A 26,909-nucleotide genomic window follows, 5' to 3' on the forward strand; every position below is an offset into this window, starting at 1 on the left:
CCCTACGTTGAAATGGTAGTGGGAAATAGGAAACATCAATTTTTGATAGACACTGGAGCACAGAAGTGCTCCATTGATCATTCTCGGGTTCCAAACATTCCACTGTCAGGGCAAACCAATGTTTCTGTAGGGTTTTCTGGCACACCAGTTGTTTGTCCGGTTTCTTCACCGGTACCTATTTCTTTGGGTCCCTTTACGGACCACTGTCCATTTCTCTTGACTTCGAATTGTGGAGAGAATTTGCTGGGGTTGAATCTGTTGAAGGAATTAAATGCGGTAATTCATTGTTCTTCTGATGGAGTGCGTTTGACGATTTCACCACAGCAATGTTCTGTTTCGCAATTCTTGACTAGACCTTTGCCGCCAGAATTCAGTAATGTACCAGAGTGTTTGTGGGCAGTTGATGACAATGATGTCGGTGTTTTGCAGATTGAGCCTGTTAAAATAGTTTTGAAACATGGAATTAAGCTGCCCCGTATAAGATCTCAGTTGAAGGCGAGCGAGCTTTGAAGAAAGCATTGTTTACGATTTTGTGCATCGTGGGGTGATTGAGGAGATTGCAGGAAGTTTGTGCAATAGTCCGATTTTACCCGTGTACAAAAAAGGTGATAATGCAATTCCATTTCGTTTTATAATTGATTTACGTGCCATTAATAAAGTCGTCGCTCCGCAATTTCCAATTGTGCCTGATGTGACGACAATATTAACCATGATTCCAGCTACGGCTACTCACTTCAGTGTTGTGGACCTAAAGAATGCTTTCTTCAGTATTCCTATACATGAGGATAGTAGATACTTGTTCGCGTTCACCTTAGGGGGACGCTCATTCACATTTACTCGTGCACCTCAAGGTTATACTGAGAGTCCTAGTATTTATAGTAGGGCTTTGAAAGAGCAGCTTGATACCCTTGGATTGCCCCCTACTTGTACGTTGCTTCAATATGTTGATGATTTGCTTTTAGCCGCTGACTCTGAGAGCTCTTGTAAAGAGGGCACTGTGTTGTTGCTCATCCATCTAGCTAAGCATGGTCACAAAGCTTCGCTTAAAAAGTTTCAATATTGTTGCCAGGAGGTCGCCTATTTAGGCTATCTCCTGTCAAAGGAGGGAAGAAGATTGACACCTGAAAGAATAAAACACATTTCTGGCATGTCTGTCCCAAATACACAAAAGGAAGTTAGAGCCTTGATAGGTATGGCTTCTTACTGTAGGTTATGGATCCCAAACTTCTCACTAGTGATAAAACCGATGTTGGCCTTGACGAAGAAGGGTATTTCTTCGCCATTGCCATGGAATACGGAGCATCAACATTCATTCGAGTTGCTCAAGACTGTATTATGTTCGGCGCCAGTTTTGGGCACACCGAACTATGAGAAGGCCTTTGTGTTGTTTGTGCATGAATGTGATGGATGTGCTTTGGCTGTATTAACGCAGGAACATGGAGGGAAGAATAGGCCATGCGGTTACTACTGTTCCGCCCTTGATCCTGTTGCATGCGCTTTGCCAAGATGTTTGCGCGCTGTCGCTGCTGCTGCTGCGTCTGTAAAACAGAGTGAGGGAATGGTCCTAGGCCACGATTTAACCCTGATATTGCCTCACTCTGTAGATATTCTATTGAACAAAACCCAAACGCAACACCTCACTTCCGCACGACTGACAAGATATGAATTAATCTTGTTTGCTCCCCACATTCAAATTAGGAGGTGCTGCGTTCTTAATCCGGCTGAACTCCTACCTTTCCCGCAAAATACTGTTTGCGGTGGCGAAGAGTCACATGACTGCCTGTATACTACTGAACAAGATACAAAAGGCAGAGTTGATTTGAGGGACACTCCTTTGGATAACCCACAAGGGGAGCTGTTTTGTGATGGCTCCTGCTTCAAACTACTGGATGGTACATCCACAGCTGCTTATGCATTCACTACATTGAGTACGGTTGTGGAGACCAAGAGAATTACGCATAACTCTGCGCAGGCCGCAGAGATTATGGCATTGACTCGAGCTTGTGAGCTTTCCAAAGGGCTAACAGTAAACATATATACTGATAGGCAGTATGCCTTTGGGGTGGCTCACAACTTTGGGAGACTTTGGTCAGAGAGAGGGTTTTTAACTTCGCATGGCACCAAGATCCAACATGGCTCCCTGATAGTACAATTGCTTTCAGCGCTTGCGCTCCCTAGTCAGTTAGCAATCATTAAGTGCGCAGCACATCGCAAGATTATAGATGATGTAGGGAAAGGGAATGCTTTCGTTGATCAAATAGCTAGACAAACTGCCTCTGATCTCTTCACGGAGATGTATGTTTCAAGGGAGACTGTAGATGCCTATGCAATGGATGAGGGTGTTGGGTCTGTACGGGATATCCAAGCCGATGCCACATTAGAAGAATCCAGGCTGAGGGCTTGGGGAAACTCGATGATGATGGGTGTTGGGTGGACATGGTTGAAGGGAAATGGTTGCTTCCTAATGCCTATATAGTAATGATGGTTACCATGGCACACGGTCCCACACATGTGTGCGCTCAACAGATCACGAGAATGTTAGAGAAAGTCTGGGTAAATGATAAGATTTCAAAAATTGCCCAGCATTATGTCCAAAATTGCATGATTTGCCTACAACACAATGTGGGAACGGGGACAGCAACTCCAAGAGGTAGCTTTGGGCCTCCTTCTGTCCCGTTTGAAGTGATTCACTTTGACTTTATTGAAATGGAGCGATGTAACAATCTTAAATATGTCCTTGTGGTCATTTGCGCCTTTAGTAAGTGGGTCGAAGCTTTCCCTGTTAAAGACGCTACAGCCATGACCACTGCAAAGACCATGTTAAAGGAATTCTTCCCACGGTTCGGTTTGCCGAGAGTTATCTGGTCGGATAATGGTCCGCATTTTATCGCTGCTGTAATTCTACAGATATGTACGGCATTGCAAATTGACAAACGATTCCATTCGGCCAGACATGCTCAGAGCACCGGATCAGTGGAAAGACACAATGTTATCATAAAAAACAAGCTCGCTAAGACGTGTGCCGGCACCAAACTAAAATGGCCGGACGCCTTACCGATCGTGTTACTTTCAATGCGGACAACCCCTCAAACTAAGACTGGGCTCTCTCCCTTTGAGGTGGTAATGTGGAGACCTGCTAATATTTGGGGTTTGCCTAAAAGCTGCGCATTGCACAATGTAGAAAATGTACTTCTCTCCGACTATTGTAACCAATTGACTAAAAACCTGTTTTCAATTTATCACCAGGTGCGAGAGGCATTGCTGGTGAGGTACGAGGGCCCCGGCCACAGTCTACGACCAGGGGATTGGATCCTCGTTAAATCCTTCGACATAGCGTCTTGCCTCGCACCACATTGGAGGGGCCCCTACCAGGTGCTCCTAGTCACTCAGACTGCGGTGCGGGTAGGAGGGCGTCGCCACTGGATCCACGGCAGCCACACCAAACGGATCCCACACCCAGTGCCATACGATACAGAAGACGCAGAACCCCTTTCCGACATTGAAACCAACGTACCCGAAACGGCAGACGGTGGAGAGAGAGTATCGGAGGCCGTTCCGGAAGTTGTAAGGCCCGACAAAACGGCCATCTTGCCTCCTTGCTCTCCCACTGCATTGTTTGTGGATCATCCATCTTCTGATCCAACTTCCATTCACTCGTCACCTCCTGTGGGAAGTGACGACATCCTGTCTGCTGATTCTTTTGCACCAGAAACTGTGAAGTATAATCTCCGCCCAAGGAGATAGGTTTGCAATACGGCTCTTGCTGTACAATTGAAAGAATTTGAGGGCTTGCCTTTTTTTGGCCCAATTGCATGAAGGGTTCTGCTGACTAAGGGTTGTGGGAAAAGTCATTAAGAAGACGCGCGACCGGAGTCGCCAGCAAACGAACAATTGGTGTTTCTCGATTGAAGATGACAATGCCCGCATCCGCAACCGTTCATACTGAACTTTTGGACAAAAATGTGACTAGGAGAGACAATGAGCAGATATGTATGGGGGCCCCGAAAACGTTTTGTTGTCTACTGGTGATAATCACGGGACTTTTAGTAACTGTTGGTTGTGGGTTTTGGTATTTGGAGAGAATGTACCCTTTGAATGATTTCCTACCTGTTGAAAATATAACTGTTGTTCCCACTCCTTCTGTGCAACTACATACCTTGTCACCTAGAGATCGTTTGCATAGACGGAATTATCAAAATAACACTCTACTTCTAATTATGAATGCTACCCATGCAATCTTCAACAGAACCAATTGTTGGATCTGCTCGCATTTACCGCAACATGGGGATAAGGGGCTAGGTTGGTATATTCACCCTTTACCTTTGACAACTGCTTGTTATGCTTCACTTAGAGCACTGTTCTTTGGCCGATAGAACGATAGCATCTCAGGGAACTTTGATGGCACTAATTTGAATAGTTTTGAGAAACGTGTTCTGACTCCCCTGGGATGCTCGCTTTTCGCAAATAGGAGTAAGCTCAATATTGCTTCTATTAGGCCTTCTGATAGACTGTCTCGTCCTTTCCAATCTTTGATTTCCTTTAAAATGGCTCCAATAGGCAACAAGGATGCCGTGCCTCCTTCTTATACTGTTAACCATAGGCCCGATTCAGTTTCTTTCTGCATACAGAGGAATGGCACCCGGTCAATGGGAGATTTTAAAGGTTGTGCCAATGTTGCAAATTTGACTGGGGAAGACAGACCTTTGTATGTAGGCGAACCTATCTATTTTGTTTGCGGTAATGTAGCATTTCCATGGTTGCCCAGGGATTGGCAGGGAACTTGTTATCTAGGAATCCTGTTACCTGGGGTGTTTATAGCAAGTACTGTAGAGGTTTCGAAGGCTCGTCCACGGCGGGACGAGAATGGCGACACTCCAGCACAGGTTTTAGGAGATGTAGCGAAATCATTCCTTCCATTCTTTGGGCAGATAGCGAATTCCGAGTATATCAGGAAACTAGCGAGAGTACTGGAGAGAACCATCAACCGGACCACATATATACTTTATAATATGACTTAAGAGCAGAAAGCGATCAGATTGGTAGCGCTTCAGAACCGGATGGCATTAGATGTCATTCTGGCTTGCTGTGTTTTCGTACCGGATTCCTCCCCAACTATTTTTAAGGCAATACAGAATCTGCACATTCTTAGTTCAGATGTGCATGTTCCCGAGGGAAATTGGGATCTTAGCGCTTGGTTCTGGGACTTCTTGCGGTCTTGGGGTTGGAAAGTGCTTTCAGTCTTGCTGATTATTTTGGGAATTCTGCAATTTCTTTGTTGTTGTATCCAATGTCTACCAAGTATATGTTCAATGCTAGGGGTATGTTGCGCTTAGGCGATAGGTACAATAGGACATAAAGTGTATGCCCCGGATAAAACCTCTAAGGAGTATGTACTGAAAGAGATCTTATGGCGATAGATATTTCTGACAGCTATTCAGAGTGTATGGACGATGACACATGGAGTTATTTGCAGGGAAATCAGAAGTAGTTTAGCACTTGGCATAGGCCAAAAGGAGGGTTTGTCAAACTAGAAATTATATCCTGCCTCCTATTGCTATGAATATATGTATATTGGCCTACGCCAAGCTGCTAACAAGCTGCTTATAAACTACGTGTGAATAAACTCACATTGCAAGGTCCTGACCTTAGAAACCATGTAAACTGTCATTTTGGGTCAAGCCGCCATTTTAGGTTTTCTTGCTCTATAAAGTCACCTTGTAAGCTAAAATGGTAGCCTATGTTATTCAGAACAGAACTCGATTGTCATGACCTCTGTACAGCTAATGTATAACTTGCCTGCAGGCCACTTGTTAGGGTCATGAGCTGAGACCTTGTCCTTCTGCTGACCTGTGTGCAATGGATTACCTGTATCACCGAAACTGATCTATAATTGAATGAGAACACCTGCTTAACTATATTGTATAAATTAAATCCCGCATTGTAATGTTAGGCCTAGAGCATACATTATTACCATTTCTTCTTGTTAATGTATAAACCTAAGATGAACTAGATTTGACCTGGCAAGGGACCCTAGGGCAGTAACTTATTTATGGAATGGTTAACCCAAAGGAGGGCTGAACAGCAGGCTTGAAATGTATAAAAGCCTGACTGTTTCAATGAATTTTTGCACTCACTGAGCACACCGAACCACGCCGGAGTTCGCTGTGTTGTACTGAGGGTCGATAGCTATCTGAATTTTGTTCTGTTCTTTTGTAACTGGATTCAGTATAAAATAAAGTACTTTGTATGTTCCTTTGTAACCTGTGTTTGGTGTGTTTCCTTTTTGGTTACCCTGCCTCATATTATTTCCTTGTTTTCACACCATTACTGTTTTTTTCCTCCCCACCACCCCTCCAGCACTATCTGAAATGTTATCAGGCCTAGTATGATAGTCGCTTGTTTTGTTCCTCCCCTCCCTTTCTGCACCCCTCTCCCTCACCTTTTGTTTTTCACCGGCTCTACCAGCAATGTCGTCAGGCCTAGTACGGTAGTCGCCTGTCTGTTTCCATTTCCTTCCCACTCTCCCCCTCTCTCCTCCTTATCTATGTCTTTGCTCTTGCACTATCTGAAATGTCGTCAGGCCGAGTACGATAGTTCATTTCACATCCTTACTGTTCATGGCCTGTAAGAATGTGGTTGTATTTTCCCTTGTTCCCTCCCTTGCCTTGAAGCGCTTTGAAACACATTGTGTGTAGGCGCTATATAAATAAACTATCATATCATATCATAAGTTATAAAGTGTGGCAAAAACATCAGCTTGTTCACCGCTCTCCATGCAATGTCTAGCCCATGCAGTCAATTCATGCTTTCTATCTGAAGACACAGTATTACGAATTACAACCCTCGATCCCGCTCCCCGATCTACTGTAAGCGGTGTAGAACCACTTGGAAGAGGGAGAGTAGGCACATTTTGTACATTTGGAAACAGAGGTGCTATTACTGGTGCAGCAGGCAAACCCACCGGACCCGTAACAGCAGGCAAAGGTGGAGGAGCACGTGGAGGAGTGACAACAAGAGGAGGAAAACAGCCAGATGAAGAGGAACATCAAGAGGAGCAATAGGAGGAGCAGGAGGAGCTACGGGAGGACGAATGACAGCAGGAAGAGGAACATACGGAGGTGGCGCAGTGGCACCAGGCCTTTGTTCATTTAAAAGTTTGTCAATCAGCTCATCAGATACATGAAAGTCTTTAGAGGTATACATTTTTTGGATACCAAGTGAAAAAGCCCTATCCATATTCCTAACTGACTCAGACTGTTTATTCTGGTCATATAACAACGCTTTTTCGGCATTCGTCATATGACGGCGCGCATGTTTCTCCCTACTCTTAAATTGCTGCATAGCTTCTTTCTTCCAATTCTGTAATACATCAAATGCTGCAGGTTTAGCATTTTTCTTCAATAATATGGATTCTAAGTATTCAATACGAGGAATTTCAAAACTACCATTGATTTGCCACTGAAGTGCGGAAGCATGTCTAGTTTGTCTGTGCCAAATATCATTAAACACTATACTACCAATGCCGTGCTTACAGTACATAGTACACGCCAGCGACCCCTCTATTGGCGCGGTCGGCCAAATTAAAAAGATTTTCACTGCGGAATAACGCCCTGAAGCAGGCAGACAATTTCCCAGGCATATCAGAATACTGGTGTTACCTGGTCAATAATTGTACTCGCGAGTGCAATGCCCAAAACAAATTATCAGGATACTTAAGAATCGGGTCACGACTCACCTGATCAAATCCTAAAGCGGTCCGATCGGATTACAAAGAACTAACAAAGGTCCCACGTGGTTGGTGATTTCGGCAAATCTGCCCGCCTCGACATATGGAGCCTTGTCAAGATTGCAGTCTCGGACCGCGGGCTCACCGTCCAGGGATCGGGTCGTGAAGCGCTGCTGAGGTGTCGCGTCTCATCCAAGAAAGGGGTCCCCTTTGTCACCGTCTGATCCCGGTCCAGTAGCCGCATCAACCTTCAACGAGATGGCATCGATCTTGAGGGTCCCTATTCGGGCGCCATCTGTAAAAGCAAAAGGAAATATCGAGGCTGAGTACCCCAAAAGGAAATACACCAAACACAGACTTATAAAGATTCACAGATCTTTATTCTATAACTGTACAGTTTACAAAGAAACAAACAGGGTAATTCATAGAAATTCGCACAAAAGTGGCGCACGCGACTGGCGCACAGCATGCCCGTGCGAATGTCTGCGCCAGCCGCATGCGCTAAAATCGATTTCCGCGCACAGCGTATTCATGGATTTTCGCATCCAAAACCAGCCGTGGCGCAGCGTGGCGCAGCGTGGCGCAGCGACCCTGCAGCAGCGCCAGTTACCCCCCCAAGAACGCCCTCGCGCAAGGAAAAGCCTTCAAAATCCCCAAATAATCGCAAAGGGCTGCGCTAACCCTGGACCAGTTCACAGGGCTGGCAAACAGCAAACGCCAAGCGGGGAACGTGTATTTCAGTGGTTCGCGGGAAGTTCCACACGCGATTGTCCTGTGTACGTGTGCATCAGGGGTGCGCGGGAAGTATCACACGCAAAATCAGCAGGGTACGTGTATTTCAGGGGTGCGCAGGAAGTATCACACGCGATTCCAGCAGGGTACGTGTATTACAGGGGTGCGCGGGAAGTTCCACACGCGATTTCAGCAGGGTATGTGTATTTCAGGGGTGCGCGGGAAGTTCCACACGCGATTGGCCCCGTGCGAGCAGGGTATGTGTATTTCAGGGGTGCGCGGGAAGTTCCACACGCGATTGGCCCCGTGCGAGCAGGGTACGTGTATTCCAGGGGTGCGCGGGAAGTTCCACACGCGATTGGCCCTGTGCGAGCAGGGTACGTGTATTCCAGGGGTGCGCGGGAAGTTCCACACGCGATTTCAGCAGGGTACGTGTATTTCAGGGGTGCGCGGGAAGTTCCACACGCGATTGGCCCCGTGCGAGCAGGGTACGTGTATTCCAGGGGTGCACGGGAAGTTCCACATGCGATTTCAGCAGGGTACATGTATTTCAGGGGTGCGCGGGAAGTTCCACACGCGATTTCAGCAGGGTACGTGTATTTCAGGGGCGCGCGGGAAGTTCCACACGCGATTTCAGCAGGGTACGTGTATTTCAGGGGTGCGCGGGAAGTTCCACACGCGATTGGCCCCGTGCGAGCAGGGTACGTGTATTCCAGGGGTGCGCGGGAAGTTCCACACGCGATTTCAGCAGGGTACGTGTATTTCAGGGGTGCGCGGGAAGTTCCACACGCGATTTCAGCAGGGTACGTGTATTTCAGGGGTGCGCGGGAAGTTCCACACGCGATTCCATCAGGGGACGTGTATTTCAGGGGTGCGCGGGAAGTTCCACACGCGATTGGCCCCGTGCGAGCAGGGTACATGTATTCCAGGGGTGCGCGGGAAGTTCCACACGCGATTTCAGCAGGGTACGTGTATTTCAGGGGTGCGCGGGAAGTTCCACACGCGATTGGCCCCGTGCGAGCAGGGTACATGTATTTCAGGGGTGCGCGGGAAGTTCCACACGCGATTCCATCAGGGTACGTGTATTTCAGGGGTGCGCGGGAAGTTCCACACGCGATTGGCCCCGTGCGAGCAGGGTACGTGTATTTCAGGGGTGCGCGGGAAGTTCCACATGCGATTGGCCCCGTGCAAGCAGGGTACGTGTATTCCAGGGGTGCGCGGGAAGTTCCACACGCGATTTCAGCAGGGTACGTGTATTTCAGGGGTGCGCAGGAAGTTCCACACGCGATTTCAGCAGGGTACGTGTATTTCAGGGGTGCGCGGGAAGTTCCACACGCGATTGGCCCCGTGCGAGCAGGGTACATGTATTTCAGGGGTGCGCGGGAAGTTCCACACGCGATTCCATCAGGGTACGTGTATTTCAGTGGTGCGCGGGAAGTTCCACACGCGATTGGCCCCGTGCGAGCAGGGTACGTGTATTTCAGGGGTGCGCGGGAAGTTCCACACGCGATTTCAGCAGGGTACGTGTATTTCAGGGGTGCGCAGGAAGTTCCACATGCGATTTCAGCAGGGTACGTGTATTTCAGGGGTGCGCGGGAAGTTCCACATGCGATTGGCCCCGTGCGAGCAGGGTACGTGTATTTCAGGGGTGCGCGGGAAGTTCCACACGCGATTGGCCCCGTGCGAGCAGGGTACGTGTATTCCAGGGGTGCACGGGAAGTTCCACACGTGATTTCAGCAGGGTACGTGTATTCCAGGGGTGCGCGGGAAGTTCCACATGCGATTTCAGCAGGGTACGTGTATTCCAGGGGTGCGCGGGAAGTTCCACATGCAATTTCAGCAGGGTACATGCATTTCAGGGGTGCGCAGGAAGTTCCACACGCAATTTCAGCAGGGTACGTGTATTTCAGGGGTGCGCGGGAAGTTCCACACGCGATTGGCCCCGTGCGAGCAGGGTACGTGTATTCCAGGGGGGCGCGGGAAGTTCCACACGCGATTTCAGCAGGGTACGTGTATTCCAGGGGTGCGCGGGAAGTTCCACATGCGATTTCAGCAGGGTACGTGTATTTCAGGGGTGCGCGGGAAGTTCCACACGCGATTTCAGCAGGGTATGTGTATTTCAGGGGTTCTGGGGAGTACTACACGTGAATTGGCTGTGTGGGTCCTCCCAGGTGTTCGCTCTACAACCTCCACGGCCCCTGCAGGCAGCCCACACCACGGGGGACTACCCTGCACCCCTGCTCATGTCCCGCAGGCAGCCCATCCACCATGGGCATGCCCCCCAACCAACCCACATGTCACCTTGCACTACTGATCAACAATGCATGTCTCCCAGCACCCCCACCCCCCAGCAGTACAGGGGCAGCCTCCACCAGGCCCCCACTCATGTCCCCTTTTACCCCCACCCCCCGGCAGTGCAGGGGCAGCCTCCAGCAGGCTCCCACTCATGTCTCCCTGCACCCCCCACCCCCCAGCAGTGCAGGGGCAGCCTCCACCAGGCCCCCACTCCTGTCTCCCTGCACCCCCCACCCCCCAGCAGTCAGGGGCACCCTCCACCAGGCCCCCACTCCTGTCTCCCTGCACCCCCTACCCCCCAGCAGTCAGGGGCAGCCTCCACCAGGCTCCCACTCCTGTCTCCCAGAACCCCCACCCCCCAGCCACCAGCCACCAGGGGCAGCCTCCACCAGGCCCCCACTCATGTCTCCCACCACCCCCACCCCCCCCGCAGTGCAGGGGCAGCCTCCACCAGGCCCCCACCCATGTCTCCCACCAACCCCAGCCCCCAGCAGTGCAGGGGCAGCCTCCACCAGGCCCCCACTCATGTCTCACATCACCCCCACCCCCCAGCCACCAGGGGCAGCCTCCACCAGGCCCCCACCCATGTCTACCACCACCCCCACCCCCCAGCAGTGCAGGGGCAGCCTCCACCAGGCCCCCACTCATGTCTCCCACCACCCCCACCCCCCAGCCACCAGGGGCAGCCTCCACCAGGCCCCCACTCATGTCTCCCACCACCCCCACCCCCCAGCAGTGCAGGGGCAGCCTCCACCAGGTCTCCACTCATGTCTCCCACCACCCCCACCCCCCAGCAGTGCAGGGGCAGCCTCCACCAGGCCCCCACTCATGTCTCCCACCGCCCCCACCCCCCAGCAGTGCAGGGGCTGCCTCCACCAGGCCCCCACTCATGTCTCCCACCACCCCCACCCCCCAGCAGTGCAGGGGCAGCCTCCACCAGGCCCCCACTCATGTCCCCTATTACCCCCACCCCCCAGCAGTGCAGGGGCAGCCTCCACCAGGCCCCCACTCATGTCCAACTCATGTTCCCCTGTACCCCCACCCCCCAGCACTGTGGGGCACCTACCAGCAGGCCCCCACTCATGTCCAACTCATGTTCCCCTGCACCCCCACCCCCCAGTCACCAGGGGCAGCCTCCACCAGGTCCCAACTCATGTCTCCCACCACCCCCCAGCCACCAGGGGCACCCTCCACCAGGCCCCCACCCATGTCTACCACCACCCCCACCCCCCAGCAGTGCAGGGGCAGCCTCCACCAGGCTCCCACTCCTGTCTCCCAGCACCCCCACCCCCCAGCCACCAGGGGCAGCCTCCACCAGGCCCCCACTCATGTCTCCCACCACCCCCACCCCCCAGCAGTGCAGGGGCAGCCTCCACCAGGCCCCCACCCATGTCTACCACCACCCTCACCCCCCAGCAGTGCAGGGGCAGCCTCCACCAGGTCCCCACTCATGTCTCCCACCACCCCCACCCCCCAGCAGTGCAGGGGCAGCCTCCACCAGGCCCCCACTCATGTCCAACTCATGTCTCTCACCACCCCCACCCCCAGCCACCAGGGGCAGCCTCCACCAGGCCCCCACTCATGTCTCCCACCACCCCCACCCCCCAGCAGTGCAGGGGCAGCCTCCACCAGGCCTCCACTCATGTCTCCCACCACCCCCACCCCCCAGCAGTGCAGGGGCAGCCTCCACCAGGCCCCCACTCATGTCTCCCACCACCCCCACCCCCCAGCAGTGCAGGGGCAGCCTCCACCAGGCCCCCACTTATGTCTCCCACCACCCCCACCCCCCAGCAGTGCAGGGGCAGCCTCCACCAGGCCCCCACTCATGTCCCCTATTACCCCCACCCCCCAGCAGTGCAGGGGCAGCCTCCACCAGGCCCCCACTCATGTCCAACTCATGTTCCCCTGCACCCCCACCCCCCAGCACTGTGGGGCACCTGCCAGCAGGCCCCCACTCATGTCCAACTCATGTTCCCCTGCACCCCCACCCCCCAGTCACCAGGGGCAGCCTCCACCAGGTCCCAACTCATGTCTCCCACCACCCCCACCCCCCAGCCACCAGGGGCACCCTCCACCAGGCCCCCACCCATGTCTACCACCACCCCCACCCCCCAGCAGTGCAGGGACAGCCTCCACCAGGCTCCCACTCCTGTCTCCCAGCACCCCCACCCCCCAGCCACCAGGGGCAGCCTCCACCAGGCCCCCACTCATGTCTCCCACCACCCCCACCCCCCAGCAGTGCAGGGGCAGCCTCCACCAGGCCCCCACCCATGTCTACCACCACCCCCACCCCCCAGCAGTGCAGGGGCAGCCTCCACCAGGCCCCCACTCATGTCTCCCATCACCCCCACCCCCAGGCCACCAGGGGCAGCCTCCACCAGGCCCCCACTCATGACTCCCACCACCCCCACCCCCCAGCAGTGCAGGGGCAGCCTCCACCAGGCCCCCACTCATGTCCCCTATTACCCCCACCCCCCAGCAGTGCAGGGGCAGCCTCCACCAGGCCCCCACTCCTGTCTCCCTGCACCCCCACCCCCCAGCCACCAGGGGCAGCCTCCACCAGGCCCCCACTCATGTCCCCTATTACCCCCACCCCCCAGCAGTGCAGGGGCAGCCTCCACCAGGCCCCCACTCATGTCTCCCACCACCACCCCCACCCCCCAGCCACCAGGGGCAGCCTCCACCAGGCCACCACTCATGTCTCCCTGCACCCCCACCCCCCAGCAGTGCAGGGGCAGCCTCCACCAGGCCCCCACTCCTGTCTCCCAGCACCCCCACCCCCCAGCCACTAGGGGCAGCCTCCACCAGGCCCCCACTCATGTCTCCCACCACTCCCACCCCCCAGCAGTGCAGGGCCAGCCTCCACCAGGCCCCCACTCATGTCCAACTCATGTTCCCCTGCGCCCCCACCCCCAGCACTGTGGGGCACCTGCCAGCAGGCCCCCACTCATGTCCAACTCATGTTCCCCTGCACCCCCACCCCCCAGCCACCAGGGGCAGCCTCCACCAGGCCCCCACTCATGTCTCCCACCACCCCCACCCCCTAGCAGTGCAGGGGCAGCCTCCACCAGGCCCCCACTCATGTCCAACTCATGTCTCCCACCACCCCCACCCCCCAGCCACCAGGGGCAGCCTCCACCCGGCCCCCACTCATGTCTCCCACCACTCCCACCCCACAGCAGTGCAGGGGCAGCCCCCAGCAGGCCCCCACTCATGTCCCCTATTACCCCCACCCCCCAGCAGTGCAGGGGCAGCCTCCACCAGGCCCCCACTCATGTCCCCTATTACTCCCACCACCCAGCAGTGCAGGGGCAGCCTCCACCAGGCCCCCACTCATGTCCCATATTACCCCCACCCCCCAGCAGTGCAGGGGCAGCCTCCACCAGGCCCCCACTCATGTCTCCCACCACCCCCACCCCCCAGCCACCAGGGGCAGCCTCCACCAGGCCCCCACTCATGTCTCCCACCACCCCCACCCCCAGCCACCAGGGGCAGCCTCCACCAGGCCCCCACTCATGTCTCCCACCACCCCCACCACCCCCACCCCCCAGAAGGGCAGGGGCAGCCTCCACCAGGCCCCCACTCCTGTCTCCCTGCACCCCCTACCCCCCAGGAGTCAGGGGCACCCTCCACCAGGCTCCCACTCCTGTCTCCCAGCACCCCCACCCCCAGCCACCAGGGGCAGCCTCCACCAGGCCCCCACTCGTGTCTCCCACCACACCCACCCCCCAGCAGTGCAGGGGCAACCTCCACCAGGCCCCCACTCATGTCTCCCACCACCCCCACCCCCCAGCAGTGCAGGGGCAGCTTCCACCAGGCCCCCACTCATGTCTCCCACCACCCCACCCCCCAGCAGTGCAGGGGCAGCCTCCACCAGGCCCCCACTCATGTCTCCCACCACCCCCACCCCCCAGCAGTGCAGGGGCAGCCTCCACCAGGCCCCCACTCATGTCCAACTCATGTTCCCCTGCACCCCCACCCCCCAGCACTGTGGGGCACCTGCCAGCAGGCCCCCACTCATGTCCAACTCATGTTCCCCTGCACCCCCAGCCCCCAGCACTGTGGGGCACCTGCCAGCAGGCCCCCACTCATGTCCAACTCATGTTCCCCTGCACCCCCAACCCCCAGCACTGTGGGGCACCTGCCAGCAGGCCCCCACTCATGTCCAACTCATGTTCCCCAGCCAACATGTCATCACAATCTAGATCCCTGGTCCCTATGGTCAGCCTCCAAATGCAAAACACCCACCCGAGTATTGCATCCACCCACTCAGAAATGGCAATAACATAATAGAACAGCAATTGCAAGTTTGGAAACGAACACATGTCCCTCACATACACCCAATGGGTGTCAGTGAATCTCAAAAATCATGATATGCATGAAACCAATGAGATGATACTACACATTGAAGTTTGATCAAAAAATATGTATTAAATGAAACATGAATTGAATCAAAAATAAACTAACAGAAATGGGAATGTAAAAAAAGTAAAAAGAAGCATGTCCGTGAAAAAATGCAAAACCAAAAATCAGAATCCAAAGGAATGGTATCCAAAGTCACAGTCCACAAAAGAAAATCCAATGGGAAATTATAATAGAAAGCCATTGCTCCATGGGTAAATTGTAAAAAGAAAAGAAAATCCAACAGTGAACTATGTACGGGTGAACAAGCCAGGGTCCATGATCCCAACAAAAGAAATGAAACCTATCTAACAACACTACCTAATAAAAAATAACTATATACAAAAATGTGGCCCATTGTCCAAAAGGTCCAAAGAAAATGCAAAAACAAAGGAAACCTAACACTAACTACATAACTATTTACATGAGCAGCGGGCTAGTCACACGGCTCACTGGATGTTGTCATGGGCCAGGGCATCATCGAACTCCTGTTCAATGGCTTGGAGGCGGGCATGTTCCCTGGCCCCGAGGTCTCGCAGGGATAAAGCAGTGTCCAGCTCCATCACGTGTTATGAGGGAAACACCCGCGCGCGTCACGTCACAGACGCGCTCACGCGCTACGGGCCTTTGGTCCAATGAAATCGCATATGCGTGCTGACATGCATACGCGCTAAGGGCCTTTCCTCGATTTACACGCAGACGTGCAGGATTTTCACGTGCCAAATCACTCCGTATCAAGCTGGCCACGCGTAAGCACACGGAAGACCACGCTCCTGCCCACAAGGCCGAATTACTGCCCCCCAGAGCCCCGAGCACGCTCCCACCTGCGATCTGCTGCTGCCTGACTGCCTGCTGCCCACGTGCCCTACCATTTGCTGCCTGCACATCAGTCAGGGGTGCTGTTGCTGTGACCACCCCTGCTGGAACCGAAGACTCCCGACTGCGATTCCATCGCTCCACAGCCCAGCCCCAGGACCCAGTTGCCCACCCACTCCTGCCTCTGGGGTTGTCATGTCGGGCACTGCAACATCTGGCACCACTGACAACCCCCGGCCAGAGAGGCAGAGGGGCACCAGCTTCAGTGCCAGGGAAGTTGGTGTCCTGGTGGAGCAAGTCCTGGGGCAGTATGATGCCCTCTACGGAAGGGTGCGCGCCGACAAGGAAGGACGGACTCGGATCTGGACCGACATTGTGACTGCCATCAACGCGGAGGGGGTGGCAGTCCGCGACTTCCAAAGTGTCAAGAAGCGCTGGGGGGACTTCAGGTCCAGCGCCCTGAGCAAGGCCCGGCGCCTCTTGAAGGCAGCGGATGCTAAGGGGCGCCGGGGCCACTTGTCGGAAGATCAGATGAGGGTCCTAGAACGCATATCCCCAGCGCTCCACGTCCAGTTCCTTGAGAGGCAGACCCGTCTGGAGTCGAGCGGTAAGTGTACATGCATCATGATTGTAAACTGTGCGTGTGGTGATGTGCCAGTAGTGTGCCGGTTGCACATCTGTTTGTATGGGGCCGAGTATGGGTGGGGGCGTACAGGACCGTGAGGCTAACACATGCGAGGGCTGTCATGTGTGAGACATGGATGGTGCTTGTGTGTGTCGGCTTGCATGCCAAATGCAGCTGCGTGGGCACACATGTTTGGATGAATGTGTATGTAAGTGGGCATGTTCGTGATGTCACGCATGTATGTTGTTCTCAGCTGCATGTATCAGCACTGTGTACATGTGCATGTGTGTGTATTTGACAAGGGTGCAACAGTGATGCAACATGGATGCATGTGACAGCGGGATGTGCAAGCCTGATTGGCAGATGTGACATGGATGCCCATCGGAACACTGCGACAGTTGGCTGAGGTGTACACATGCATGCAAGTGTGGTGGTGAGCGTGCATGTGGAGTGCACTCCCTGTGTTGCATGTGATGTCTGGCTCACCTTTGCCTGCTCATGCTGTTGTATGTGTATGGATGGTGCTGGCAGTTGCAATGTGGTTGTGGTATGGCTCATGTGTGCAAGTTGAAATGACATGTGTGTTGCCCATTGTGATGCCATGTCTGAGGTTTGCCAATGCGACTCATGTGCAACTGTCATGTGTGTATGTGTCCATTGTACAGTGCCCTGATGCCTGTATTTTATTTCTCCCTGTCTGCAGCGTCAACTGATGAAGAGGGCGGAAAAGGTGCTGTGGAGCACAGAGGCGGGGATCACACCGCCAGCCGGAGACACAAGGCCCGGCTCCCCTCCCAGGTTGTGATCTCATCGGGGAGTGAGGAGTCCGGTGCCGCGTCCCAGGCCGCAGCTGCCGGGGGGAGGTTCAAGAGGCAGAGGTCGGAGTTGGACTCCTCGGCAGCAGAAGGGGCAGCTGAGACCCCACAGGGCCCAACGGGGGAAGATGGCACGGAGTCATCCAGGTTGGTGGGGGGTTTGGTGGAGGAGGAGGCCGTGCAAGCAACAGAGACGGGGTCTGGAGGTGGGGATTCCACTGGTGCTAGTGGTGCAGTGCAGGACCAGGGACAGGAGGCAGCACAGGTCGCCGCGGAGGTGCCTGTGTGCAATCCTGTCCCTGATCCTGTCACTGCATCATCTTGCACCAGCAGGCATGCCTACGTCCAGACCCGTTTTCAGGCAGGGGATGAGCTCACGACAACTGGCCTTCCTCTGCCTGCGGACGTGGCTATCCGGGTCCGGGTTGAGCCTGTCCTGACTGGTGTGGTGTTGCGTCAACAGGCCATGCGAGGTGACCTGCAGTCTTTTCATGAGGAGACTGCATGTCATCTCGAATGGCTCGTTGACCGCGTCGGCCTAGTGGGACAGTTCACCCAGGCCGGATTCCTCCGTTTGATGGGGCTTGCTACGACCCCCTCCTCAACTGAACCCCCTATGCCAGTCGTCCTCCGTGCCATCTTCCCACCCATCAGTCACCTGGGTGCCCTGTGGAGCTGCCTCTGACGGTGCGGCCAGGCTGGTGGAGGAGGCATCCCTGCCACAGTCGGGAGTCGGACGTCCAGCAGGGGTGGCAACATCAACGACTGCACCCCAGCCAGCGGAGGATGTGCAGGCAGCAGGAGGCAGTGCACGGGCAGAGGCGCAGCAGCAGCAACGTGGTGGGAGCCATGATGGCTCAGGGCCTTCCACATCGGAGGGGCAGGCATCGGCCGGAGGGCAGGAGGACCCAGGACGGGAAGTGTCTTCCGTGTGGCAGCGGTTGGGCCACGCCATAGATGCGGAGCGGCAGCGGGCGGAAGAGGCACGGCTCACGATGGTCAGGGCGGAGAACTCCATGCAGAGGGCCCTGAGGCGTGCCGAGTGCCTCGAGGCAATCCGCAGGGAGTTTGGGGGGAACATGTGGACGGCCCTGCAGACCCTCGGGGCCATGGAGGAGGAGCGCCTCCGGGACATTGAGCAGGAGTTCGATGATGCCCTGGCCCGGAACATCCCGAAGTGAGCCGTCGGACTAGCCCGGTGCCCTTGTAAATAGTTATATAGTTAGTGTTAGGTTTCCTTTGGTTTAGCATTTTTTTTGGACCTTTTGGACAATGGGCCACATTTTTTTTAGGTAGTGTTATTAGATAGGTTTCATTTATTCGGTTGGGATCATGGACCCTGGATTGTTTATCTGTACATAGTTGACTTTTGGATTTTCAATTTTTATTATGATTTCGCCATGGAGCAATGGTTTTCGGTTTTAATTTTCCATTGGATTTACTTTTGTGGACTGTGACTTTAGACACCTTTCCTTTGCATTATGATTTGTGGTTTAGCATTATTTCACGGACCTGCTGATTCTTTTTTTTTTTATTTCTATTATTGTTTGTTTATTCTTGATTCAATTTATGTTGTTTTTAATACATATTTTTTCTTCAAAGTTCAATGTGTAGTATCATCTCATTGGTTTCATGCATATCATGATATGGATTTTGACATTCACTGACACCCATTGGTGTATGTGAGGGACATGTGTTCATTTCCAAACTTGCAATTGGGCTTCTATCATGTTTTTGCCATTTCTAAGTGGGTGGATGCAATACTCGGGTGGGTGTTTGCCATTTGGAGGCTGACCATAAGGGCCAGGGATCTACATTGTGGTGACATGTTGGCTGGGAAACATGGGTGGGGGCCTGGTGGAGGCTGCCCCTGCACTGCTGGGGGGTGGGGGTGGTGGGAGACATGAGTTGGACATGGGTGGGGGCCTGGTGGAGGCTGCCCCTGCACTGCTGGGGGGTGGGGGTGATAGGGGACATGAGTGGGGGCCTGGTGGAGGCTGCCCCTGGTGGCTGGGGGGGTGGGAGTGATAGGGGACATGAGTGGGGGCCTGGTGGAGGCTGCCCCTGCACTGCTGGGGGGTGGGGGTGCAGGGGGGCATGAGTGGGGGCCTGGTGGAGGCTGCCCCTGCACTGCTGGGGGGTGGGGGTGGTGGTAGACATGGGTGGGGGCCTGGTGGAGGGTGCCCCTGGTGGCTGGGGGGTGGGGGTGGTGGGAGACATGAGTTGGACATGAGTGGGGGCCTGGTGGAGGCTGCCCCTGCACTGCTGGGGGGTGGGGGTGATAGGGGACATGGGTGGGGGCCTGGTGGAGGCTGCACCTGGTGGCTGGGGGGTGGGGGTGATAGGGGACATGGGTGGGGGCCTGGTGGAGGCTGCCCCTGCACTGCTGGGGGGTGGGGGTGGTGGTAGACATGAGTGGGGGCCTGGTGGAGGCTGCCCCTGCACTGCTGGGGGGTGGGGGTGATAGGGGACATGGGTGGGGGCCTGGTGGAGGCTGCCCCTGCACTGCTGGGGGTGGGGGTGATAGGGGACATGAGTGGGGGCCTGGTGGAGGCTGCCCCTGGGGGGTGGGGGTGATAGGGGACAAGAGTGGGGGCCTGGTGGAGGCTGCCCCTGGTGGCTGGGGGGTGGGGGTGGTGGGAGACATGAGTTGGACATGGGTGGGGGCCTGGTGGAGGCTGCCCCTGCACTGGTGGGGGTGCAGGGGGACATGAGTGGGGGCCTGGTGGAGGCTGCCCCTGCACTGCTGGGGGGTGGGGGTGCAGGGGGACATGAGTGGGGGCCTGGTGGAGGCTGCCCCTGCACAGCTGGGGGGTGCGGGTGGTGGTAGACATGGGTGGGGGCCTGGTGGAGGGTGCCCCTGGTGGCTGGGGGGTGGGGATGGTGGGATACATGAGTTGGACATGAGTGGGGGCCTGGTGGAGGCTGCCCCTGCACTGCTGGGGGGTGGGGTGATAGGGGACATGGGTGGGGGCCTGGTGGAGGCTGCCCCTGGTGGCTGGGGGGTGAGGGTGATGGGAGACATGAGTGGGGTCCTGGTGGAGGCTGCCCCTGGTGGCTGGGGGGTGGGGGGTGGGAGACATGAGTTGGACATGGGTGGGGGCCTGGTGGAGGCTGCCCCTGCACTGCTGGGGGGTGGGGGTGGTGGGAGACATGAGTGGGGGCCTGGTGGAGGCTGTCCCTGCACTGCTGGGGGGTGGGGGTGATAGGGGACATGGGTGGGGGCCTGGTGGAGGCTGCCCCTGGTGGCTGGGGGGTGGGGGTGATAGGGGACATGAGTGGGGGCCTGGTGGAGGCTGCCCCTGGTGGCTGGGGGGTGGGTTTGATAGGGGACATGGGTGGGGGCCTGGTGGAGGCTGCCCCTGCACTGCTGGGGGGTGGGGGTGGTGGTATACATGAGTGGGAGCCTGGTGGAGGCTGCCCCTGCACTGCTGGGGGGTGGGGGTGATAGGGGACATGAGTGGGTGCCTGGTGCAGGCTGCCCCTGGTGGCTTGGGGTGGGGTGGTGGTAGACATGGGTGGGGGCCTGGTGGAGGCTGCCCCTGCAATGCTGGGGGGTGGGGGTGATAGGGGACATGAGTGGGGGCCTGGTGGAGGCTGCCCCTGGTGGCTGGGGGGTGGGGGTGATAGGGGACATGGGTGGGGGCCTGGTGGAGGCTGCCCCTGCACTGCTGGGGGGTTGGGATGGTGGTAGACATGAGTGGGGGCCTGGTGGAGGCTGCCCCTGCACTGCTGGGGGTGATAGGGGACATGAGTGGGGGCCTGGTGGAGGCTGCCCCTGGTGGCTGGGGGGTGGGGGTGGTGGTAGGCATGGGTGGGGGCCTGGTGCAGGCTTCCCCTGCACTGCTGGGGGGTGGGGGTGATAGGGGACATGAGTGGGGGCCTGGTGGAGGCTGCACCTGGTGGCTGGGGGGTGGGGGTGATAGGGGACATGGGTGGGGGCCTGGTGGAGGCTGCCCCTGCACTGCTGGGGGGTGGGGGTGGTGGTAGACATGAGTGGGGGCCTGGTGGAGGCTGCCCCTGCACTGCTGGGGGGTGGGGGTGATAGGAGACATGGGTGGGGGCCTGGTGGAGGCTGCCCCTGCACTGCTGGGGGTGGGGGTGATAGGGGACATGAGTGGGGGCCTGGTGGAGGCTGCCCCTGGGGGGTGGGGGTGATAGGGGACAAGAGTGGGGGCCTGGTGGAGGCTGCCCCTGGTGGCTGGGGGGTGGGGGTGGTGGGAGACATGAGTTGGACATGGGTGGGGGCCTGGTGGAGGCTGCCCCTGCACTGCTGGGGGGTGGGGGTGCAGGGGGACATGAGTGGGGGCCTGGTGGAGGCTGCCCCTGCACTGCTGGGGGGTGGGGGTGCAGGGGGACATGAGTGGGGGCCTGGTGGAGGCTGCCCCTGCACTGCTGGGGGGTGCGGGTGGTGGTAGACATGGGTGGGGGCCTGGTGGAGGGTGCCCCTGGTGGCTGGGGGGTGGGGATGGTGGGATACATGAGTTGGACATGAGTGGGGGCCTGGTGGAGGCTGCCCCTGCACTGCTGGGGGGTGGGGTGATAGGGGACATGGGTGGGGGCCTGGTGGAGGCTGCCCCTGGTGGCTGGGGGGTGAGGGTGATGGGAGACATGAGTGGGGTCCTGGTGGAGGCTGCCCCTGGTGGCTGGGGGGTGGGGGGTGGGAGACATGAGTTGGACATGGGTGGGGGCCTGGTGGAGGCTGCCCCTGCACTGCTGGGGGGTGGGGGTGGTGGGAGACATGAGTGGGGGCCTGGTGGAGGCTGCCCCTGCACTGCTGGGGGGTGGGGGTGATAGGGGACATGGGTGGGGGCCTGGTGGAGGCTGCCCCTGGTGGCTGGGGGGTGGGGGTGATAGGGGACATGAGTGGGGGCCTGGTGGAGGCTGCCCCTGGTGGCTGGGGGGTGGGTTTGATAGGGGACATGGGTGGGGGCCTGGTGGAGGCTGCCCCTGCACTGCTGGGGGGTGGGGGTGGTGGTAGACATGAGTGGGAGCCTGGTGGAGGCTGCCCCTGCACTGCTGGGGGGTGGGGGTGATAGGGGACATGAGTGGGTGCCTGGTGCAGGCTGCCCCTGGTGGCTTGGGGGTGGGGGTGGTGGTAGACATGGGTGGGGGCCTGGTGGAGGCTGCCCCTGCACTGCTGGGGGGTGGGGGTGATAGGGGACATGAGTGGGGGCCTGGTGGAGGCTGCCCCTGGTGGCTGGGGGGTGGGGGTGATAGGGGACATGGGTGGGGGCCTGGTGGAGGCTGCCCCTGCACTGCTGGGGGGTTGGGGTGGTGGTAGACATGAGTGGGGGCCTGGTGGAGGCTGCCCCTGCACTGCTGGGGGTGATAGGGGACATGAGTGGGGCCTGGTGGAGGCTGCCCCTGGTGGCTGGGGGGTGGGGGTGGTGGTAGGCATGGGTGGGGGCCTGGTGCAGGCTTCCCCTGCACTGCTGGGGGGTGGGGGTGATAGGGGACATGAGTGGGGGCCTGGTGGAGGCTACCCCTGCACTGCTGGGGTGTGGTGGTAGACATGAGTGGGGGCCTGGTGGAGGCTGCCCCTGCACTGCTGGGGGGTGGAGGTGCAGGGGGACATGAGTGGGGCCTGGTGGAGGCTGCCCCTGCACTGCTGGGGGGTGGGGGTGGTGGTAGACATGGGTGGGGGCCTAGTGGAGGGTGCCCCTGGTGGCTGGGGGTGGTGGGAGACATGAGTTGGACATGAGTGGGGGCCTGGTGGAGGCTGCCCCTGCACTGCTGGGGGGTGGGGGTGATAGGGGACATGGGTGGGGGCCTGGTGGAGGCTGCCCCTGGTGGCTGGGGGGTGGGGGTGATAGGGGACATGAGTGGGGGCCTGGTGGAGGCTGTCCCTGCACTGCTGGGGGGTGGGGGTGATACGGGACATGAGTGGGTGCCTGGTGCAGGCTGCCCCTGGTGGCTTGGGGTGGGGTGGTGGTAGACATGGGTGGGGGCCTGGTGGAGGCTGCCCCTGCAATGCTGGGGGGTGGGGGTGATAGGGGACATGAGTGGGGGCCTGGTGGAGGCTGCCCCTGGTGGCTGGGGGGTGGGGGTGATAGGGGACATGGGTGGGGGCCTGGTGGAGGCTGCCCCTGCACTGCTGGGGGGTTGGGATGGTGGTAGACATGAGTGGGGGCCTGGTGGAGGCTGCCCCTGCACTGCTGGGGGTGATAGGGGACATGAGTGGGGGCCTGGTGGAGGCTGCCCCTGGTGGCTGGGGGGTGGGGGTGGTGGTAGGCATGGGTGGGGGCCTGGTGCAGGCTTCCCCTGCACTGCTGGGGGGTGGGGGTGATAGGGGACATGAGTGGGGGCCTGGTGGAGGCTGCACCTGGTGGCTGGGGGGTGGGGGTGATAGGGGACATGGGTGGGGGCCTGGTGGAGGCTGCCCCTGCACTGCTGGGGGGTGGGGGTGGTGGTAGACATGAGTGGGGGCCTGGTGGAGGCTGCCCCTGCACTGCTGGGGGGTGGGGGTGATAGGGGACATGGGTGGGGGCCTGGTGGAGGCTGCCCCTGCACTGCTGGGGGTGGGGGTGATAGGGGACATGAGTGGGGGCCTGGTGGAGGCTGCCCCTGGGGGGTGGGGGTGATAGGGGACAAGAGTGGGGGCCTGGTGGAGGCTGCCCCTGGTGGCTGGGGGGTGGGGGTGGTGGGAGACATGAGTTGGACATGGGTGGGGGCCTGGTGGAGGCTGCCCCTGCACTGCTGGGGGGTGGGGGTGCAGGGGGACATGAGTGGGGGCCTGGTGGAGGCTGCCCCTGCACTGCTGGGGGGTGGGGGTGCAGGGGGACATGAGTGGGGGCCTGGTGGAGGCTGCCCCTGCACTGCTGGGGGGTGCGGGTGGTGGTAGACATGGGTGGGGGCCTGGTGGAGGGTGCCCCTGGTGGCTGGGGGGTGGGGATGGTGGGATACATGAGTTGGACATGAGTGGGGGCCTGGTGGAGGCTGCCCCTGCACTGCTGGGGGGTGGGGTGATAGGGGACATGGGTGGGGGCCTGGTGGAGGCTGCCCCTGGTGGCTGGGGGGTGAGGGTGATGGGAGACATGAGTGGGGTCCTGGTGGAGGCTGCCCCTGGTGGCTGGGGGGTGGGGGGTGGGAGACATGAGTTGGACATGGGTGGGGGCCTGGTGGAGGCTGCCCCTGCACTGCTGGGGGGTGGGGGTGGTGGGAGACATGAGTGGGGGCCTGGTGGAGGCTGCCCCTGCACTGCTGGGGGGTGGGGGTGATAGGGGACATGGGTGGGGGCCTGGTGGAGGCTGCCCCTGGTGGCTGGGGGGTGGGGGTGATAGGGGACATGAGTGGGGGCCTGGTGGAGGCTGCCCCTGGTGGCTGGGGGGTGGGTTTGATAGGGGACATGGGTGGGGGCCTGGTGGAGGCTGCCCCTGCACTGCTGGGGGGTGGGGGTGGTGGTAGACATGAGTGGGAGCCTGGTGGAGGCTGCCCCTGCACTGCTGGGGGGTGGGGGTGATAGGGGACATGAGTGGGTGCCTGGTGCAGGCTGCCCCTGGTGGCTTGGGGGTGGGGGTGGTGGTAGACATGGGTGGGGGCCTGGTGGAGGCTGCCCCTGCACTGCTGGGGGGTGGGGGTGATAGGGGACATGAGTGGGGGCCTGGTGGAGGCTGCCCCTGGTGGCTGGGGGGTGGGGGTGATAGGGGACATGGGTGGGGGCCTGGTGGAGGCTGCCCCTGCACTGCTGGGGGGTTGGGGTGGTGGTAGACATGAGTGGGGGCCTGGTGGAGGCTGCCCCTGCACTGCTGGGGGTGATAGGGGACATGAGTGGGGCCTGGTGGAGGCTGCCCCTGGTGGCTGGGGGGTGGGGGTGGTGGTAGGCATGGGTGGGGGCCTGGTGCAGGCTTCCCCTGCACTGCTGGGGGTGGGGGTGATAGGGGACATGAGTGGGGGCCTGGTGGAGGCTACCCCTGCACTGCTGGGGTGTGGTGGTAGACATGAGTGGGGGCCTGGTGGAGGCTGCCCCTGCACTGCTGGGGGGTGGAGGTGCAGGGGGACATGAGTGGGGGCCTGGTGGAGGCTGCCCCTGCACTGCTGGGGGGTGGGGGTGGTGGTAGACATGGGTGGGGGCCTAGTGGAGGGTGCCCCTGGTGGCTGGGGGTGGTGGGAGACATGAGTTGGACATGAGTGGGGGCCTGGTGGAGGCTGCCCCTGCACTGCTGGGGGGTGGGGGTGATAGGGGACATGGGTGGGGGCCTGGTGGAGGCTGCCCCTGGTGGCTGGGGGGTGGGGGTGATAGGGGACATGAGTGGGGGCCTGGTGGAGGCTGTCCCTGCACTGCTGGGGGGTGGGGGTGATACGGGACATGAGTGGGTGCCTGGTGGAGGCTGCCCCTGGTGGCTGGGGGGTGGGGGTGATAGGGGACATGAGTGGGGGCCTGGTGGAGGCTGCCCCTGGTGGCTGGGGGGTGGGGGTGGTGGTAGACATGGGTGGGGGCCTGGTGGAGGCTGCCCATGCACTGCTGGGGGGTGGGGGTGATAGGGGACATGAGTTGGGGCCTGGTGGCGGCTGCCCCTGCACTGCTGGGGGGTGGGGGTGGTGGTAGACATGGGTGGGGGCCTGGTGGAGGGTGCCCCTGGTGGCTGGGGGGTGGGGGTGGTGGGAGACATGAGTTGGACATGAGTGGGGGCCTGGTGGAGGCTGCCCCTGCACTGCTGGGGGGTGGGGGTGATAGGGGACATGGGTGGGGGCCTGGTGGAGGCTGCCCCTGGTGGCTGGGGGGTGGGGGTGATAGGGGACATGAGTGGGGGCCTGGTAGAGGCTGCCCCTGGTGGCTGGGGGGTGGGGGTGATAGGGGACATGGTTGGGGGCCTGGTGGAGGCTGCCCCTGCACTGCTGGGGGGTGGGGGTAGACATGAGTGGGGGCCTGGTGGAGGCTGCCCCTGCACTGCTGGGGGGTGGGGGTGATAGGGGACATGGGTGGGGGCCTGGTGGAGGCTGCCCCTGGGGGTGGGGGTAATAGGGGACAAGAGTGGGGGCCTGGTGGAGGCTGCCCCTGGTGGCTGGGGGGTGGGGGTGGTGGGAGACATGAGTTGGAAATGGTTGGGGGCCTGGTGGAGGCTGCCCCTGCACTGCTGGGGGGTGGGGGTGCAGGGGGACATGAGTGGGGGCCTGGTGGAGGCTGCCCCTGCACTGCTGGGGGGTGGGGGTGGTGGTAGACATGGGTGGGGGCCTGGTGGAGGGTGCCCCTGGTGGCTGGGGGGTGGGGATGGTGGGAGACATGAGTTGGACATGAGTGGGGGCCTGGTGGAGGCTGCCCCTGCACTGCTGGGGGGTGGGGGTGATAGGGGACATGGGTGGGGGCCTGGTGGAGGCTGACCCTGGTGGCTGGGGGGTGGGGGTAATGGGAGACATGAGTGGGGTCTTGGTGGAGGCTGCCCCTGGTGGCTGGGGGGTGGGGGTGGTGGGAGACATGAGTTGCACATGGTTGGGGGCCTGGTGGAGGCTGCCCCTGCACTGCTGGGGGGTGGCTGTGGTGGGAGACATGAGTGGGGGC

This window comes from Ambystoma mexicanum, chromosome 3q (genome assembly GCF_040938575.1).
Source record: "Ambystoma mexicanum isolate Mex_15411 chromosome 3q, UKY_AmexF1_1, whole genome shotgun sequence".
In the NCBI taxonomy this organism is placed as follows: Eukaryota; Metazoa; Chordata; class Amphibia; order Caudata; family Ambystomatidae; genus Ambystoma; species Ambystoma mexicanum.